Source organism: Dromiciops gliroides, chromosome 3, assembly GCF_019393635.1.
Source record: "Dromiciops gliroides isolate mDroGli1 chromosome 3, mDroGli1.pri, whole genome shotgun sequence".
Taxonomy (NCBI): domain Eukaryota; kingdom Metazoa; phylum Chordata; class Mammalia; order Microbiotheria; family Microbiotheriidae; genus Dromiciops; species Dromiciops gliroides.
The window spans coordinates 194,957,948-194,977,296 of NC_057863.1; the positions used below are offsets into that span (position 1 = coordinate 194,957,948).

Consider the following 19,349-nt stretch of genomic DNA (forward strand, 5'->3'; position numbering starts at 1 on the left):
AAATGAGAGTGGAATATTAAGTGCTTATGTCAAAGATTGATCACTGAGAGAGCAAGAGCTGCCCAATAACTTCAATATAAAAAGAATGCCTTTTTGTGGTATAATAAGAAAGTCACAACATTTAGGAACCACTCATTTTATGTTATATTAAGTACAGGCACTCTCTATTTCATCCCCTACATAAAATATATATTATATAACTATCTTTTGGGGATTTTGACTGAGGATGGATGTGCTTTCTTCTCCTTCCCAAATGGAAGCAGTTTATGTGCTGCCTTGTGAGGACTGAAAACTTGAGCTTGAGTCTTGTGCCCCTAGACTCCTTTTTTCTCTTTTGTTGTTGTTTTCCAATTTTTCCCCTGAGCACAGTGACCTAAACTGTGATCTGACCATGAATATTCCCAGCCTTGCAAGGTGACCTCATGAATTTTAGAGTTTGGGACTTCCTAGATGGTGATACACAGCTGGTGTCAAAATCATGGCAAAAGCAGGCATATGCAGCTACAAAGCAAAAAACAAAACGTCTCTTTCTTTTTTTTACTATGCAAATGGTAAAGCATTATTTCCTTATCTTTCATATGAATACAAAATTGAAAAATACATTATTTCATAATTAATTATAACTTTTTTCATATTTAGCTGGTGCTGAAATCTGATACTCTGCATACAAACTAATTCTTTTTTCTTTTTTTTTAAACTAATTAATGGCCCTTATTAACTTATAAAATATCCCATATCTTACTCTCATTGCTTACCGTTTATTTTTTCCTTTCACACTAAAGAATATTTATTTTCTTCCCAATTACATGCAAAGACAGTTTTAAACATTACATTTTATTGGATTTTTGTGATCAAATTATTTGTCCCTCCCTCACCTTCCTCCTCCCCAAGGCAGCAAGCAATCTGATATAGGTTATACATGTAAGATCAATTTAAACATATTTCCACAGTAGTCATATTGTGAAAGAACAATCAGAACAAAAGGGGAAAGAATGAGAAAGATGAAACAAAGAAAAAAAGTGAAAATAGTATGCTTCTTTCTCTTGATGTGAAAAATATTTTCCATCATGAGTCTTTTGAATTGTCTTTGACATTTGTATTGCTGAGCAGAATTAAGTTTATCACTGTTGATCATTGCACAATGTTGCTATTACATTGTTCATTATAGTACATTGTTCTAATTCTATTTGTTTCACTCAGCATCAGTTCATGTAAGACTTTTCTGGTTTTTCTGATATTTGCCTGATAATCATTTCTTATAGCACAATAGTATTTCATTATATACATATACCACAACTCGTTTGGTCATTCCCCAATTGATGGACATCCATTCAATTTCCAATTCTTTGACAGCATAAAAAGATTTGTTATAAATATCTTTGTACATTTAAGACCTTTCCCCTTTTGATGATCTCTTTGGGACCTAGTGTTGATATTGCTGGACCAAAGGGTATGCTTAGTTTGATTGCCCTTTGGACATAGTTCCAAATTGTCCTCCAGAATGGATGGGTCAGTTCACAGCTCTACTAACAATGCTTAGTGTTCTAATTTTTCCATATGTTTTCCAACATTTATCATTTTCCTTATTTGTCAGATTAGCCAATCTGATAGGTGTGAAGTGGTACATCAGAGTTATTTTAACTTCCATTGCTCTAATCATCAGTCCTTTTAATTTTTCTTCATGTGATTATAGATAGCTTTAATTTCTTCATCTGAGAACTGCCTGTTCATAACCTTTATCCATTTATGAATAGGGGAATGACTTGTATTCTTATAAATTTGACTCAGTTCTCTATATATTTGAGAAATGAGGCCTTTATCAGAATAATTGGGTGTAAAAAATGTTTCCATGCTTTCTGCTTTCCTTCTAATCTTGGTTGCATTGATTTTGTTTGTGCAAAAACTTATTAATTTAATGTAATCAGAATGATCCTTTGCATATTTCAGAATGTTTTCTATCTCTATTTTGGTCATAAATTATTTCCTTCTCCATAGGTTTGATAGGTAAACTATTCCTTGCTCTCCTAATTTGCTTATTATATCACCTTTAATGTCTAAATCATGTAGCCATTTTGACCTTATCTTGGTATGGTATGTGAAATGAAAGGTTCTCCTTGAAGAGAAAACCAATGAGGGGCAGCTAGGTGGCACAATGGATAAAAAACCAGCTCTGGATTCAAGAGGACCTGAGTTCAAATCTGGCCTCAGACAATTGACACTTACTATCTGTGTAGCTCTGGGCAAGTCAATTAACCCTCATTGCCTCCCCTCCCCCGCAAAAAAGAGTGAGAAAATCAATGGTACGAACATGAGTCCAAGCCTTGATGTGATGTGCCAAAAGACATAGACCTTGAGGAAACTGTTCAGCTGATGAATATCAAAGATGAATGTGATATGTCTATTTAATGGTTCCATTAAATGTTTTTCCCTTAATATCTTAAATGAAACCCTTTTTGGAAAAGGATAATAGTACACATAAATTGCTATTTCAAGGTTTGTCTTTGTAAAAGCATACGTTTAAGTATTGTTTTTAAGCCTTTCTTTTCTCTTTGTAGTTCAAGAAATAATTGTCCTATACATAATCTCCATTGGACACTGAATACCTTTCTAATCCCCTTTTGGAGAGACCCAGTACAGGAACCAAAGTGATTCTTCCCTGGGCCCTAGGGCCCAGGCATAAAGACTCATAGAGGTTTTTATTGAGAAACAGGAAAGAAAAGAAAAAGGCAGCAACTAGGTATCACAGTGGCTAGAGCAATGGCCCTGGAGTCAGGAAGACCTGAACTCAAATCTAACCTCATACGTTTACTAGCTGTGTAACTCTGGACAAATTGCTTAACTATGATTATCTCAAAAAAGGAAAAAAAAAATCCTGAAGTCTCTTTATACAGGTCATGATCCCCTAGGATGGAGCTTTTTTTTTTTTTTTTCCTGACAGGAAAATTAAGAGTTCCTTGGTCCCATATGGACACAGAAGTAATTCCACGTAACACTAAAATGTGGGGACTCAGAATACACTACTTTACTCCAAACTTTGTCTGACCAAGATAAAATGTAATAGAATGCTGGCCTCTGGAAAGTATGTCCTTCTGGAAAATATATCCTAGGATAGCAATAGCTTTCTTGACTTGTCAGTCACACTACTGAATATATAATTATATGTGCTTACATTACATAGGAAATGCTATCTATCCATTTCTATTGCTTTTTATAATTGGTAAAGCTATTTTTTAACCCAATCATAGAATTTATATTCATCCCAATGAAATTTTATTTTATTCCATTTGACCCATTTTTTATAGCTTGTAAAAAAAATGTGGAAACCAGTTCTGTCATTCACTGTGTTGCCTATATCTTTCATCATTCTTGTAAAACTTTTAGGACATTTATAGTACCTCAAAATGTGACCTGAACCTAATTTTCTAGACCATGTTAACAATGCTTCAATATATACACTTCACCTTCCTTCCAAACTAGACTATTTGCTGTTCCCTTTCTATTCTATTATATATCTTCTCTCTATTCCTTTGCATAGGCTTTCCCTGATGTGTGGAATGTAGTCTCTCCTTTTTTCTAAGTTTGAGGCTTCATCAGTGTACCTATCCTCTTTTCTTTCTGATCTTAATCATCCCTTTATCACTTGAGAATCATACTTTGATAACTCTACATCCCTTCTGAATTAACATCTGCTAGACTAGCTTCCTAAGGAAAACAAACAAAAAAACAAAAAACAAAAAACAAAATACCAGGACCAGATGGATTTCCAAGGGATTTCAATCAAACATTTAAAGACCAACTAATTCCAATATTAAATAAATCATTTGGAATAACAGGCAAAGAAGGGGTTCTACCAAACTGCTTTTATGAAATAAATATTATACTGATACCTAAGCAAAGAAAAATAAAAGTAGAGAAAAAACTATAGACCAATTTCATTAATGAATATGGATTGAAAAATACTAAATAAAATACTAGCAAAAATATCGCAACAACATATTACAAAGGTTATACATTATGACCAATTGGGATTCATACCCAGAATATGGGGATGGTTCAACATAAGGAAAACTATTAACATAATTGATTATATCAATAATGTATCAATAAAGTAACAAAAATAATATGATAATATTAATAAATTTGGAAAAAACATTTGATGATATAGAACACTCATTCTATTAAAAAAAAAACACTTGAAAACACAGGCATAAATGGACTTTTCCTTAAGTTGACAAGGAAGCATTTACCTAAAAGCATCCACAAACATTATTTGTAATGGAGATAAGCTAGAAGCTTTTCCAGGAAATTTAGGTGTGAAACAAGGATACCAGTTGTCACCAATATTATATCAATATTGTGTTGGAAATCCTAGCAATAGTAATTAATGAAGAAAAAGAAATAGAAAGAATCAGAATGGGGAATGAAGTAATAAAACTATCTCTTCTGTAAATGATTTGCTTGGAAAATCCCAAAGACTCAGCTAAAAGTAATTGAAATGATTAATATTTTTAGCAAAGTAGCAATATATAAGAGTAATATATCCGCCATAAATCATCAGTATTCCTACATATACCAACAGGATCCTGCAAAAAGAGATAGCTAGAGATAACCAATTAAAATAACTCTAGATAATATGAAATACCCGGGAATATACCTACCAAAGCAAAACCATAATCTAAATGAACATAACCATAAAAAATTTTGTACACAAATAAAATCAGATTTAAATAAATGTGTTCATGGGTATGCAGGACAAATATAATAAAAATAATAATTTTACCAAAATTTATCTAACATATCAATACCATTCCAAGTAAATTACTAAAAATAGCAAAATTCATTTGGAAGAACAAAAGGTCAAAAAAATCAAAGGAACTCATGGAAAAATGGTAAAGGAAGGAGGTTTAGCAGTATCAGATCTTAAACTATGTTATAAGGAAAACATCCATTGTAAAGATATTTTACCACTCGAATTGATGTATTTTTGTCCCATATAGACTTAATGTTTCATTAAAAAATAAAGTTTGTTTTTCAGAACATAGTTGCCTTTGTTGTATTATGAACTCCATAACAGAATGCCTAATCACTTGCCCCCAACACTACTGGGAATTCTATTTCCGGATACACTGTCATCTTGTTTGGTGAGAATGAGGTCCATGATACCAGATTCTATTGTCACTCTCTAACTTTGGAAGGATAAAATTACCATTAAAACATGAAAGAATTGATCAGTTTGGATAGAGAAAGATTTACAACAGGTGTCTGGATCTTTGATTTTCCCTATTATTCCCATTACCCTGATTCATGTAAATTCAGATCTATTTCAAAAGCTATACATCTAATTGTTTCTTCTCTCCTAGTAGTCTGTAGTATATACTCAGATTAATATTGGTTTTCTTTATGCTTCTCTTGAGTCTCAACCAAATGTACTCTATTCTATATTACTTGACCTTAAGTTTGTTTCCTCATATTTGTATAGAATTTCTAAAAAGCAAAACAAACAAATTTATATTCAAAGAACTTAATAAAAGAGATAAATGGGCCTTTTCTTAATATAGTTTAAAATATTCTGCTCCAAACAAGAGTAACTTTATTTATTTATTATTTGTTTGTTTGTTTATTATTTATTTATTTGTTTGTTGTTTGTTTATTTATTGAGGGTGAGGACTGTTCATTAGTCTCCATGGGATGGGGGAGGGGCACAGCAGAATCTTTCCCCAGTGCACCCTCCCCCCTCACCCCATGGCCTGGGTAGCATCAGGAAATGATATTGTTCCCTTTCTCAGGATGCCAAGGAACAAGTACCCAATTTAGAACCTTTTATTCTTCCCCCCCCCACCCCTCATTATATGGAGCTATTTCCATGACAACCAACTACCCCAGAAGTCCTTATCATCTTTGAACTTCACAGCTGTGCCCAGGGGAAGGAAATAGGCATCTGCGCCCCTGATATCGCCCCAGCATGGACACATGACCCACCCCACTCTGTACAGTCCTCTGTCACATAAATATAAATATAAATACCCTCCCTGCGGCCTCACCAATGGCAACAGCTCAGGGTTGCCAGGGCCATCGAGCGTGCTGCTGAGTGGGGGCCCCTCAAGGTAGGCCTGCTAAAGTCATCCCCGGAGTTCATCCACACAGCCAACTATGGCCCTGGCTGGGGCCGCCCACCCTCTGAGGCTTGGATGCTGCTGGCTCAGAGTGACCCTCTCTGCCCTCACCCAGTTGGCTTTCACCGCATTGATGTCACTCACGAGATTCTGGGACAGACAAATACCAAAGATCTGGAGAATGGTGATGCCCACGAAGGCCTGGCCTCCACCACAAGGTTGTCTTGGAGCCACTTTTCAAACTGGCCCACCCAGCCTTTCCTGTGGATGTAGCTCTGTTGCTCCAGTTCCAGTTTGGGCGGGACATTGTAACCACATTGGGTATTGAGAACATACTCTGCAGAATCCTTGACACAGCAGGAGAAGAGCACCCTACAGTGCTCACGGCTGGGGTTCCAGTCAATGCAGTTAAAATAGATGTTGAGGTTCCTGTCACTGGGCCCTCGAGATCCACAGCATGACCAATATTCCTAAGGAAAGTCAATGAGGTTTTGCAGGTCAATATCATCCCGATAGGTCTTGACTTTGTTCTTGATGAATATATTGAGCTGGTCTCTAATCTAGTCCTTGAAGGTGAAGGCTAGGATTCCTGTGGCCAGCTCCAGAAAGAAAATGAGACCAAGGAACACTGAAAAAAACTTGAGTAAGAAGGTGTTTTCCCGAAGGGCTCCTATGCAGCCTGCAAAGCCCAACAAGGACATGATACCTCCGACCACCACGAAGAACCACACAGGATTCAGGCCACTAAGGTGGGTGAGCGAGGAGATGCTGGAAAGGACACCCTTCTCTCTCCAGGCCCACAGGTCTATAATCAGCAGCACAGCCCCTAGCAGCCAGAAGACAATGTTGAAACCGAACCGGAAGTATTTTCCGCTGCAGCCGACTGCCCATTGTTGCTGCTTGGACTGCATGGTGAGCAGCGGGGGGGCGGCCAACATTTTTTATTATAGAAAAATACTAGAGGTTCCCCCCCCCATAAGATCAGAAGAAACCAAAGATGTCCATTGTCACCAGTAATTTTTTTTTTTAAGTGAGGCAATTGGGGTTAAGTGACTTGCCCAGGGTCACACAGCTAGTAAGTGTTAAGTGTCTGAGGTCGGATTGGAACTCAGGTACTCCTGAATCCAGGGCCGGTGCTCTATCCACTGCACCACCTAGCTGCCCCACCAGTAATTTTTTTATATTGTTCTAGAACTGCTACTACAATAAAAGAAGGAATCAGCACAAAGAGAGAAGAAAATTACCTTCATTTGTGACAAACACAAGTAGCCTTTCTGCATATTAAACAAATAAAACAGAAAGAGGTATAAAAACAAATTCCATTCTAAATAACACATATATGTATATATATATATATATATATATTAGTAAAATAAAAGTTTGGTGTGTATTTGAATACGTGTAATTCCAGGGAATGCATCTACTAGGACACACATGGCTTATAGGAATACAATGTCAAAATAACCCTTAGAGAAATAAAGGAAGACAAATAATTGGAGTTAAAGCAATTGTTCTTTGTTAGAGTGAAGTAACATAATAAACATGACAATAATCCATAAATCATCCATAAATTTAGTTCTAAATCATTCAAACTGCTCTGGGGTTTCTTTATATAAATAAAATAATAACAACATTAATTTATTGGAACAAAAGATCAAAATGATAAAAAATAGCAAGCAATTAATGGAAAAAATAGCCAGCTAGATAGCTAGATGATGATATGATGATGATTGAGAGACAGATGGATAGATAGATAGAAAATAGATATATTTCATCTGTATTTAAAGTAGACATGAAGGGAGTTTAGGAATATGCTAAAGAAAAAATAAAAGAAACCAGTGAAACAATATCAAAAGTTCATGAAACATAGATGCATAGCATTCTAAAATCTGAAGTAAAGATACTATTTTAAGAACTCTTTTTGAAGAAAAAATGACATGGAAAAACTGAAAAGCAGAAATCGATTAAGACCAAAATCTAATATTGTATGCCACAATAAGCTCCAAATATACATATTGCCTAAATATAAAAGGTCATGGTAAGAGATGCTTTTTACAAAAATAATAAAGGGAAAATTATTAGGGATTAAGATGATTATTAAAGATAACACTGACAATTTTGTTTACATAAAATTTAAAAGATTATTCAAAAGTAATATAAATTCAGTTAGAACTAGAAGGGAAGGGGCAGCTAGGTGGCACAGTGGATAAAGCGCTGGCCCTGGATTCAGGAGTACCTGAGTTCAAATGCAGCCTCAGACATTTGAACTTACTAGCTGTGTGACCCTGGGCAAGTCTCTTAACCCCCATAGCCCAGAAAGAAAGAAAGAAGGAAGGAAGGAAGGAAGGAAGGAAGGAAGGAAGGAAGGAAGGAAGGAAGGAAGGAAGGAAGGAAGGAAAGAAGGAAGGAAGGAAGGAAAGAAAGAAAGAAAGAAAGAAAGAAAGAAAGAAAGAAAGAAAGAAAGAAAGAAAGAAAGAAAGAAAGAAAGAAAGTAGAAGGGAAAACAAACAACTTGGCACTATATTTTTCTGATAAAGATAAAATATAAAGATACATAGGAATTAATACAAATATTCCCCAAAGAGTCAATGGTCAAATGTTTTGAAAGAATAAATGTTATAAAATTATATGAAAAAATAAGCAAATTATCAATAATAAGAGAAATGCATATAAAACATTCAAAATCTCTGGTCTATTCTCACATGTATCGAGCTGATGAAGATAACCAACATTTAATGCCAATACCCATACAGGTTATGAAAAGACATTCTTTTTTGAGTATTTTTTCCCTCTTCTTTTGATTCTTCTTTTACAACATGACTAATGAAGAAATATGTTTAATGTGATTATACATGTATAACCTATATTACATTGCTTTCAGTCTTGGGGAGATGAGAGGGAAGGGAGGAGAGGAGAAAAAATTGGGAACTAAAAATCTTATGAAAACAAATGTTGAAAACTATTTTTATATGTAACTGAATAATAATAATAATAAACTTTTATGATTAAAAAACTTAAAAAGACAACTAAAAACCTCAACTAAATATTCATCTCTTTTTATCAGAAGTTACTTCTTCACCTCAAAGAGGGTAAAGATAGGAAGAATAATATAATTAATAATTAAATTATTTATAACAGCAGTTAGCAAAGTAAAGGAAAGAAAGTGGATGTCTGTCAGTTGGAGAGTGATTCAACAAATTCTGTTAAATAGATGTACTGGAATATTGAATTGCAGTAATTGACATGCCAATCAAGGAAGATTTGTCCTAACTTATGCATAATGATGTGAACAAAAAGAGGAAAACAATTTACATAATTATCACAATAATGTAAAGGAAAATAACATCAAAAAATCTTTAGAACTTTATTTATAAATACAATAATCAATTGGGACTTTAGAAGACTAATGATGAAGCATTCCTTCTTCCTAGAGGTGCAGAATGACATACATTTTCAGACAGGCCAATGTGCTTGTTTATATTGTTTATATATACTTATTTGTTAAAAGGAGTGGTTTCTTGGAAGGGGGTGGTACTGAGGTGGGGACAGGGAGGGAGTGGGTGGTGATAAAGATGCAAAAAGATTACTTTCCATAAACTCTGTATACATTTTGTAAGTACTTAGTTATTTAATTATCCTGTCCCTTTTTATAATGTAAGCTTCACTTAGGAGAGTATATACATACATTTATTCATATGTACATATATATTTTTTCTTCTTTACTTTGCATACAACACTTTGCATGCAACATACAACAGTGCCTGACATATATTACTGAATAAATTACTGACACTGTGTAGTTTATTGCTTCTATGCTAACCCTAATATACACTTTTAAAAGAAACAAATTGTATATAATAGTCTCATGTACAGCAATTTTTATTATGTTTATACTAAAATATGCATGTAAATTAATGATTAATTTAATTTTTAAAAATAAAAAACAGACAAATTTGCACTAAAAAGGCTTGCTTATAAAGTACATGAAAAAGGGGTTTTTAATCTTCATAATTTTCACTAGTAAATATGTGGTAGATATTTTATTATTTTGGAAAAGATTTTATTATTTGACAGATATGCACATGTAGATTATGTATTTACTAAACTGGATTATATGCATTATATAGAGTCACATGTAAGTATATCTTGAATTAGGGTCACTGTAATAAAACTATACCCAATAACAACATCAATATTTCATTTTTCAGTGGAAGAATATAGTGTGAAACAAAACAAAGTTGCAATGTTTTTGCAGAATCATTCAGGCAAGGATACTAGATGAGGAAGCTCATTTCATAGAGAAGGATTTACTGATCATACCTAGAGCTCTTGTATCATCTCTGTTGGAGCTTATAAATCTTTGTGCTGAAAATGAAGCCAACATTTCGATAAATAAAGTATTATTGGTATTAGTGAAGTAAGAAATACAGAGCCTGGATACAATCATCATAAGGCCTACATTTTTCTTCCTCTAGGAATTAGTACCATATATTTTCTTTTCACAACATCCTTTGTCTAGAGTTAAAATAGACCCACATTGGGTATAAATAATACAAAAATAATATTTTTATTAATCACTTAGTAATTTTAGGAAAAGCAATATATATGCAGCATAATTCATCCTTCTGCCTTCTTGCTCACCGCCTGCTCCTACCATATGTTGAGGAAGTAGACTGTTCTAAGCCCATATAAGGTCAAAAGCATAAAAACAAGTGGGCTCCTTTCTACTTTATGTTCAATCTATTGAATATTCTAAATTTATGACCCTGTAGGCCGTGTATAAGTAATTAAAGGATCTATGATTTCTTCAATGTAGGGAACTCTTAGTGGGAAAATTCTCTCCAACATGACAGATTTCAACCTGTTTATGATTTAGAACATAAAAATTAGAGACTTGTTTCAAGCACATAGGGTGTAAATTGTTTATCCAGGACCAAATACTTAGTGTTAAAGGTGACATTTGAATGAATGTCTTGATGACTAAATTGCCAGTATCTTATGTGTCACTACTTCATATTTCACATTGCTTACATGATGAGCTTTTGTAATGCCAGCTTGATAACACTTTACAAATCCCTACAAAACTTTCCAGAATATGTAAAAATCTTATAGTTCTGTTAGGTTAGTGAGCGAGATAAGATTAATATTTATTTCTGCCACTATTTCCCCACAACATATTGTGTTCTATCTAGCTCTCCTACTTCCCTCTTGCAACTGGAATTATTTTTCCCTAAAGGAGACATGGCCTTTTTTTTTTTTTTTCTGATATGACATCCTGGTTACCTATTGTAATAAAATATCCACCCAAGTAGAGATAAGGACCCTCTGATTTAGGTGACTTTTTGAACATCACTGGTCATTGTATTCTTCACCATATCTTGCCCTTATAACTACATATATTTCCACATGGAGGGGACTGCATTCAGAAAAGCATATATACACATATACATACATATACATGGGTAAAGTACCTATATGCACATGCATGTATGTATATTCATATATACACATGTGTGTATGTGTATTTATGTATGGCTACATGGCCCTGAATAGACTGTCACACATTACAATGATGAATTATGAATAAATGGTATAATAACAGCAACAACTGACACTTATATAAGGTTTTATGGTTTGCAAAGTTCTTTGCATTAATTGTTTCATTTAAGTCTAATGACAACCCTGTGGAATAAGTATGGAACTATTGATGTTAGGGATAAGAAGGAGAAACAGATCTCTTGTTTTGTTGGTACAGGGAACTAACTCTCAGATGACTAAACTCCTATCAATACAGGTTTGTACCTCCTCTGCAATTTATATTATTAGAGTGCTGACTATAGCATTTGTTGATTAAGTGACTTATCCCACATCAAATGACCAATATATTAATATATTAAAGGAGGGTCTTGAATTTAGATTGCCCTGTCTTCAAGTCCAATTCTCTATCTATTATATCATGTTTCTGCTTAATACAGATATTACACTTATTTTATAGATGAGGAAAGTGGTTCTCTGAAAAGTTAAGTGATATAGCCAGTAAATGTTAGAAGGATTCAAACCCAGGTCTTTTCTGTAATACAAACCCAATTTTCTCTCCACTTATGCTATACTACCTTCCCAAAAGATAAAGTGTGACATTATGAAAATGTATGAGACAGTCACTTAGCAAGATGAAAAGATGGAAAAGATGAATTTAATCTATACTATGTTATGAATTATACAAATAATACATGAAGTGTCAAAAGAGAATATGAAAAAGAATCTGGGCGCAAAGGAAGAGCGCGCTGGGGGGCCAGAGCCAGGGAAAATAAGGCGGGGAAAAGGGGAGGGGTTGAGCTGGGGAGCTACACATGGCTTCACTGTTAGTGGGTCCTCTACAGCTCGGGAGCCGCCCCTTCGCTCTGCAGAACCATGGCGGAGGGAGCAGCGACCCCAGGGCAGGGCGGTGGCGACAGGAGGGAGGAGCAGCAACAACAGCAGCAGGGCACAATACCTCATTTAGCTTCAGCCCGGACCCCACGCTGGAGGACATCCGACGCCTCCATGCAGAGTACTCCATGCAGAGTATGCAGAGTTTGCAGCAGAACGGGACTGGGGCCAGTTCCATAAACCAAGGAACCTCCTCCTGGCCCTTGTTGGGGAAGTGGCAGAGCCGGGAGAGCTCTTTCAGTGGAAGCCTGATGGTGGGCCTGGACCCCTGTCCTGGTCTGAAGCGGAACGAGGGGCACTAGGGGAGGAGTTCAGTGATGTCCTTATCTATCTGGTAGCTCTGGCATCACGGTGCCATATTGACCTGCTACAGGCTGTGCTGGCCAAGATAGAGACCAGCTGGCGCCACTACCCAGTCCATCTTGCTCTGGGCTCTTCCTGCAAGTACACACCTGCCCCGTGAAGACATACTGAAGTCTCCCTGCGCCAGAAGCCATAGAATATGCCTCTGCCTCCAGGGAAGAGGAGGAGACTAACTAAAGAACAGGACCTGTGGAACAGGGATGGGAGCTGGAATTCATGGGACTGACTTCAAGAAAAGTGGTGAGGGACAGCCCGTTATGGGAACCCACTGGGAAAACAGGGACACGAAAGCCTTCTCATATCGTTCTTTAGTTGTGTTACTAGATGCTAGAAATTCAAGATTCCTCCACCCTCCTAAATCCTACTAGAAGAGGGACTGGATGGGATACATGGATGAAGGAGGTACTCAGGTCATCTTTTTACCTTTAATAAAACTGTTTAGAATAAAAAAAAAAACAATAATCTGGCAGGATGGGCAAACATGAATAAGTTTCAATCTATTTAAGTGTAAGGAAGGCATGGAATTACAATTACAGATTTTCTGAAGTTTGGTATTATACTACTTTTTATTTTTATACCAGATGGATTTTGAGAATTGACTTTAAAAGAGCTTTATTAGAGATAAATAATTTTGAGAATTATAAAAGGGGTTGTTTTTAATATCCTTGTTCCTAACTACTTTTTTATTCTTATTATGCTTTATTCCTCTTGCCTTACCATGTTCTGGCCTGGTAAGGGGCATCCAATGACCCTGGAGTCTTTGCTATTTGTCACACCAGGTTCTCCATCTCTCACACCTGTGCTTTTGCACTGGCTATTCTCTATTCTCTGACTTATCTCTATCTCTGACTTCTCTTGCTTCCTTAAAATTTCATCTAAAATTTCACCTTTACATGAAGCTTTTCCTTATCTATTTGAATCCTTGTGTCTAATTGACAAATTTCTCCAAACAGATCTAGAAAATTCACCAGATAGAATCCTAATGAGGGGAATTAAAAAAAGAAAGAAAAAACAAAATGACTCATTTGTACAACCCTGATTAGGCTAGAGAGAAAGGAAGATCTTTTAACACTGAAGATAATTTAGACCAGGATCATGTGACTACCAAGGCGCACTCCTACACAGAAAGAGGCTAAGTGCCAAAGTAAAAAGCTCTCCCAGATATATAGTGGAACACCCTTAGACCCATACTAAACTAATGTAATGGAGACAGGTGTCATCTTGTAACTTTTTTGCCCACCACCCAGTTCCCAGTCAGAAGTTCAGAACAGTACAAAGAAGGATCTCACTTTCAGCACCTATCATAGGCTGAGAAATAACTCAGGAATACCAGACCAAAGAGGAGCCTAGAATTCTGCCACTCTGCTAGCTTAGAGGGGTGGAGTTCAGCAGGAGTCTACATTTACTCAAGGCCAAATGCCGGTCATGAAATTGCAGAGCTGGATAAAGGTACCAGGCTTCAAACTTTGCCCTAGATCAGACAACTTTGGGAACACTGGAAGCTTCTGGGTCCCCAGCCTGTGCTTGACATCACAGAATAACAAAACACTCAGTAACTCAGGTAAGCTACAGTAGGACCACCCCAGATTTCCCTGCAGAAGGGTGGTAGACCCCAGCCCTAATATCAAGTCTGAAGTCAGAATGCAGGCTGAAAAAATGAACAAAGAAAGAAACCAAAACAATAACAACAACAACAACAACAACAACAACAGAACCCTGCCATAATGTTCTATTATGGTGGCAGAGATGTTCAAAATAGAAAGGAAGGAAAAGAGGTTGACTCCAAAACATACCCAAGCAATGTCCTGGGAAAACAAAACAAACAACAAAAATGCAAAAACAAAAACAACCAAAAGCATAGCTTGGGCAAAGAGTTGGCTAAAATTCCAGGAAGAGATGAAGGAAATGTTAAGAGTTTTTAAAAGTTCCTTATCAATGGAATGGAATACCTGATGGGAATACTGAAAAAGAAATGAAGGAATAGAAAGGGAATTAACAGCTTGATACAAGAAGTACAAAATTTTGTCCTGGCAATAAACTCACTGAAAATTAGACTAGGCCAAATGGAAGCCAATATCTCCATGAGAAGAAAATAAATATATATTTTTTAAAAAAGCTTTTTTAAAAAAGCTGGGAAAATAGGAGAAAAATGTGAATTGCTTTATAGTAAAAAACAGTTCACCAAAAGGAAAACTTCCAGGAATATTATAGCCAAATTCCAGAACTCCCAGGCCAAGGACAAAATATTGCAAGCAGCTAGAAAAAAGGAATTCAAATACTGTGGAGCTCCAATAAGGATAAAGCAAGATTTGGCAGCTTCTACATGAAGGGCATGGAATATGATATTCCAGAGGGCAAAGGAATTGGGACTACAGCCAAAAATCCCGTACCCAGCAAAACTAAACATAATCTTTCAGAGGAAAAAATGGAATTTCAATGAGAAAGAGGACTCTCAGGCATTTGCTATGTAAAGACATGAACTGAATAGAAAATTTGACTTTCAAATACAAGGCCTTGGAGAAGCATAAAAAGGTAAACAGGAAAAAGACTTCATGCGGGATATTAAAAGATCAAACCATTTATATTCCTACAAGGGAAGATAATGCTTCAAACTCATAAGAACTATCTCAGTAACAAATTCAGAGAGGACACAGGTCTGAACTGAATATGAAGGAATGATATCTGTAAAGCATTTATGTTTTGTTCTTTGTGGGGCAGACAAGGTGGGATTTTTTTATGTCTGGGGCCAGATTTGGGCTTGGGGCCTCCTGGGTCCAGGGCTGGTGCATTGTCCACTGTGCCACCTAGTGTGTCTAACCCATGATGACATCTTTAAAATGTGGTTGAGGGGTAGGAGGAATAGACTGGGGGAGGGGGAAGAGGAGAGATGGTCTGGGGAGAGGTAGTTCACATGAAGGAAACAAGAAAAAAGCTTATGGAGGGCAGGGGAAGAGGGGAAAGTAATTGGGGAGAGAGTGAACCTTAATATCATCAGAATTGGTTCAAAGAAGGACTAACTTACATACTCAAGTAAGTATAGTAATGTATTTTTGCCCTAAGGGAGGGGGAAGAGATAAGGGGGCCCGGAGATGGGAGAAGGGCAGATTTGGGGAGAGAGGAGTAAAAAGCAAAACACTTTCGAGAAAGGTGAAGATGTTCTGCATAACTGTACAAGTATGACATATTGAATCGCATGATTTCATAGGGAGGGTTGAGGAGGGAGGAAGAAAATTTAGAACACAGAATTAGCTCAAAGACCTTAATCTCATCAGCGTGGGCTCCCTGGAGGGAATAACATTCATACCCAATTGGGAGGAATAATCTATTTAACCTACAGGAAAGTAGGAGGGGAAGAGGATAAAGAAGGAAGGGTGAAAAACAAAGGAGAGCAGAGCAGGGCAGGGACAGTTAGAAGTAAAACATTTTTGAGGAGGAATAGGTTAAAAGAAGATAGAAAATAGAGTAAATATCATGGGAACGGAATAGGATGGAGGGAAATAGTTATGATGATTGATTATAATGGCAAAAGGTATGGTACCTACCTTGCTGAGCTTTTATGAAGAAAATTCTCTGTCAAGTTTAAGGTACTATATATAGGTTATGATGAACAGGATACTATCAGAAAAACCTGGAGAGACCTACATGAACTGAAGCACAGTGAAATGTACTGTATACAAAATAACAGCAATAGTGTAAGAGGATCTGCTGGGAAGCATGTGGTTATTTTCAGCAGGGCAATGATCCAATATAACCCTGAAGGACTTATGAAAATGGCAACGCATCTACAGAGAAAGAACTGATAGTATCTGAAAACAGATGGAAACACATTGTTTTTCTCCTCTTTGACAATTCCTCAACCTCAATTTTTGGTATTTTTTTGACTGTTTTCTCTCACAACCTAGCTAAGGTGGGAATATTTTCCATGACTACTCATGTATAACTTATTTTGAATTGCTTGAGTTCTTGTGGGTGGGGGGTGGGAATGGAGGAGGAAGAAAAGTTGGAACACAAAGTTTTTTAAAAATTGATGTTAAAATCTGTTTTTACATATATTTTGAAAAATAAAATTCTATTCAATTCAATTTAAAAAAATTCATCCAGAAAACAGATTGGAGAAAAAAATCAGTGTCCTTGCACTATCCAAATATTATGATTTTTAAAAACAGAGCTTGAATGTCCAATTTCAAGAAATCTTAAAAGAAAACTGCAGAGATCTCTTAAAACCAGAGGCCATAGTGGAAATAGAATCTGTTGGTCACCTTCTGAAAGAAACTTCCAAATGGAAGCTTCCAGGCTAAAAGAAAAATGTTTAAAACAGGCAGAAAGAAAGAATTCAAGTACACTGGAGCCAGACTAAGGATTCATAATCTACTAATAGGAAAGAAAAAAGAATTTAAACTATATTCTAAAATGCAAAGAGTATGAACTAACAGCTAAACTTATTGAGCAAAATTCAGTATGATACTGTGGGGGTAGTGGTGGGAAATCTACTTTTAATGAAATAAAGAACTTGCAAGTATTCCTGATGTAAAGATCAGAGTTAAGGAGAAACTTTGAAATTTAAGCAAAGGAGGAAAGAGAAGCATAAAGTATAAAAAGGTAAACATAAATGAACAATGATAAAGGATTAAGCAAATTATTATTTAATATGGGGAGATGATTTGTGTACCCTTTAACCACATTACCATCAGGGTTCATAAGAGTCCAAATAGAGTAGGCCTAGAAATCATTCTGTAATATATTATCTTAATAAAAGAATGAAGAGGATAAGAGTTATAAACTGAAGTTTGAGGAAAGGAAAAGATAATTAAGAAAAACATAAAATCAAGGTGCACAATTACACATCCATACACATGAGGAGATAGAGGAAAGCAGCTGACATGTGAACCTTATTTTCATCTGAACTGGTCAGAGTTGGGTTTGTGTGTGTGTGTATACATATATACATACATACATATACATATACACACACATTTATATATGTATATATACATATATATGTATATATATGTATGTATATATATATATATATGTATATATATATATATATATATATATATATATATATATATATATATATATATATATATATATATATATATATAAAATCTTCTGATGGGGGAGACAAGATACAAGCAATTAAGTATAGACAAGTCACTTCCCTCTAAGAATTTCTCAATTTATCCTGTATATATCTTGTACATACTTAATTGCTTGTATGTTGTTTCCCACCACAAGAAGATGAGTTCCTTCAGGGCAGGGACTGTTGTTTTACCTTTACAACATCATCACTTAGCACAATGTCTGGAACTTAGTAGGCACTTAAGTGCTTGCTGACTTGAATAGGCTTGACTTTTCTGTAGGCTAAAATAATGAAAATTTTGATGTTAAAATGTTGCATATACATGGGTTCAAGTAGTATTTAAAGAAGGGAATTCATCATTCTGATTCTAATTAAAATTCAGTACCTAATACAATATCCTAGCACATAGTAGGGTTTTGGTAATGTGTTTATTTGATTTAATTATTTCATGTGACATACTTTATAATGTTAGGTATAGACCATAGTAAAATGCCATTTAAAAAAATAACCTTTCTTCTCCATTTTTGGCAATGAATTTTATTTTGTGCTCTTTAAAAAACGATTTTTTAGGATGAAAGTCCCATAAAGGGCATTTATTTCTGTTGATGAAAACCCAGTTGGTCTTTTGGAACAAACTGTAAAAACTGTCTTCTCTACCAATTAAGAATCAGTAGAATAAGGATTTTAATAGGACTCTTGGGGGCCTTGTCTTTTGTATCTATGATAAATACATGATTATAAGGACAAATTGTATGAGCAGCAATAATTTTCCAGTAATGTGATCATTAAAAGTCCTCACAACTGCAATACATCAGTATTAATTGGGGACAGATGATCATTTTAGTGACATGTTCAAGTCATTATCCATATTTCAATACTGCATGAATACCTGAAACGTTTTAATGAAGTGATAATTTTTGGAAGATATTCTGTACAATGATCCTAATATGACTGTTTATTTAAAAATTAGGAATAAAATGGAAAATAATCTAGGGATACTAATTAGTGCTATTTGAAAAATAATATTTAAGTGGAAATGGCCTAAATGTTAACTTTTTGTTATTTTTTGAACTTAGAACTAATATAGCAATTATAATATAATTATTATAAATAATTTTTTTATTTACTACTCTCTATATTATGAAAACAAATTCACAGCTTAGCATGGTATCTGTTTTTTGTTTGTTTGTTTTGTTTTGTTTTGTTTTACTGTTGTTACTGAAGGCAGAACCCAAATGAGTGGTGAAAACACTGCTATAGGCTTATAAAATCCTGAAATTCGTAAAGGATATTGATGGTTAGTTTTACAAAATTCACACACTCACTTCTCCATGTGAGGATGTTTTTTAAAAAGTTGTCAT

General features: G+C 35.3%; 2 pseudogenes; one reads left to right on the plus strand and one right to left on the minus strand.

Moving 5' to 3' along the window:
- Nucleotides 1–6,119: 6,119 nt before the first annotated feature.
- LOC122747320 lies at nt 6,120–7,024 on the minus strand (annotated as a pseudogene).
- Nucleotides 7,025–12,463: 5,439 nt separating this feature from the next.
- LOC122747321 lies at nt 12,464–13,078 on the plus strand (annotated as a pseudogene).
- The last annotated feature ends 6,271 nt before the right edge of the window (nt 13,079–19,349 follow it).